Here is a 2569-nt window from a genome sequence, read left to right as displayed (position 1 = left end):
TGCAAACGGGTTATGATGGTTTATGGGTAGCTTTGTAATTGAACTGTAAAATGCGTTATGAAAAATGGCCTCCTATTAGGGAGAACTCCCATTCTGGAGAAACTAACTAGTAAGGTTCACCATTGCCTGTCTAGTCAATTTCAGAGAAAAGTCATATAATACCGAACCGTTGCTAACAGAGAACACCACACACGATAAAATAAATGCCAACGTTATCAAAAAGCCGGCCAGTTTCTGGTCTTGAGCGTTATCCAGCAATTGCTTTATATGAGGGTCAGAGAGCACAGACTTTAGGTTTGGGGCCTCATGGTCCCTGTTGCAACACTCCCTCTGCCAGTGTAGTGGGACGGAGGCTTAGGTGGTACGTCATGAATGACCTTCCGTTAAATTGTTACTGACGGAAACAGGCAGTGGGATGGCCGTTCTAGTAACTCCACAGAGGAGTCTTTGGGGATGGTTTATATGTGGAGGAAGGGGGATCGCTAAAGTCCATCCATCCTCTGCTGCTACCGGAGGACCCACTGGGGAGCAGCCTTCGTTCTCTGAGCAGACAGGTTTTCCATGGTAATGGTAAGGGCACCTTGGTGAGAACTCCCCGCCTTGTGAATAGGGGTGAAGGGGCCGCAGAACACAGTTCATGTCCTCCCACCCTCACCACACCTCCCCAACTCCAGTCATTCATCCATCCTGCTTATCTTTGTAGGGGTGTGGAGGTGAGGTTCGTCAGAGCTGTTGGGCAAACAGGCAGTTTGGGCATCTCACAGGGAACCGGCCAGGACTGGGGCTGGTTCCCAGTGGGTGACAGGAGGTGGATCCAGAAATGTGATCATCCAGAACCTTCCAGCCTGAGTTGGAGGTCAGGGCTGGAGAGACGAGCAGGAGGCTTTGTTCAAGGCGAGATCAGAAGTTTTCCCGCTGTGGACAAGGGACGATGCTCTTGTGCTTATGCCAAGCATCCCTGCGTGTGAAGCGTGCGAGGTGCGTGTGTGCCAGGCCAGCTGGAAGCTGGGGAGTGAGAAAGCTAAACGTGGTTCAGGTGACGTGAAAACGACAATTGGAACCTAATAATAATATCGCTTTCGTGTCCCAGTGTTTCAGGGTTTTTTCTCGCCGTTTCAGAATCTCACAGTTCTGCAGGGAGGACGTGGAAGGTGGCGGGCTCTGAGGAGAGCGCGGGCCTTGAAACAGCAGCACCCTTGGCCTCCTTTGTTTGCAGTTGTTCTCGACTGCCTTTTCTGCCTGGGCCTGTGACCCGCTGTTCATGTCCACGAAGCCGACTTCAGAAGGAAGCACCGGCCTCGTAATCCTCCGCGAGGGGCCGTGGGGACAGTTAGCCTGTGCTGTCGGGCAAGCATCTCACCTGTGTAGGCACCTACATTGTACAGTGAGCCTCCGACACCGCCCTCAGCGTTCACACATCGGCATCTGAGTCTTTAAGGCTATGTATGTTAGTCTTAGCACAAGCCATAGAGGGATAACTGACTTCACTGGTTTTCTGAATGGGAATTCATATTATGCTGTTTCTGTAACTGGAGATGAGTAACAGTTTGGATCTGCTTCAGTATTTAAGTTGATAAGCATCCTTCACAGAAAAAAATAGCTTAGAAATGCCAATTGCTTCGGCTTCCCGGAATGATTTGCAATTATAAACCACTTCCTCTGAGTAATCAGAGGCGGCCCAGCTCAGTAAGTCGGGGGAGCTGGGGTCAGGGGGAATTGGGGGTCAGTAGGGGCAGGTGGAGGTCAGTAGGAGGAGCTGGGGCGGAGGAAGAAGCCTGGGTCCTCCCAGGAGCTCATTGGGGAGACAGCACGCAGCCACTTGTGACATCCTTTGTGAGCCTTTGGGTTTCGTGGGAGTGCAAGTGTCATCTGAGGAGGCAGCTGTCTTCTCGGGCCGGCCGTTTATAGCATCCCCATGTCTGCATGCTGGTTCTCAGCCTCACAGTCTCACAGTTTACAGACTTCAGGGCCCCGAGCGGACCAGATGCAGGAGAAGCACAGGGCTGTGCGATAACCCAGAGCCTGGCCCACAACCCAGAGGCCAGTCTATGAGATGCGGGCGGGAGTGTCCCCTGGTAGGGACAGGGGTGCTCAGTGGGCTAAGCAGGCAGAGTTACCTCTCCTGTCCGGAAAACCGAATGGCTCTGTGTGCATGTGGAATCACGAGTGAAATAGAGCACCTCCCAGGAGGGTCCTTGGGCTGGGGGTGCACAAACATTTCACGTCAGATCTTACTTAAAACTCCTAACGACCTGTAAGTTAGAGTCTGTTACTCTCCTTCCTTTCCAGAGAGAAAGCGGCCTTTTCTCAGCCAGCAGTGTCCTCGCTGGGGTGGTGGGCGGGGCTGGGACAGGGTGTAGTGGGCCAAGGGTGACCCTGCCTTCAGCACCCGTGCGGACTGCAGGGATCCCGTCGCTGCTGGGCACCCTCCCTGCAGTTCCCCTCTGTTCTCATCACACCCACACGGCTGGGATGTGCTGTCCTCGCTGGCCTGGCTGAAGATTACCACTGGCACAGCGATTTGGAAATCACACATTTGCCAGTCAAGTTCCGTCTCCTGACTTCCATT

Source organism: Myotis lucifugus, unplaced genomic scaffold (assembly GCF_000147115.1).
Source record: "Myotis lucifugus unplaced genomic scaffold, Myoluc2.0 scaffold_760, whole genome shotgun sequence".
NCBI lineage: Eukaryota > Metazoa > Chordata > Mammalia > Chiroptera > Vespertilionidae > Myotis > Myotis lucifugus.
The sequence above is the reverse complement of the archived record's forward strand: the minus strand, read 5'-3'. Positions refer to the sequence as shown.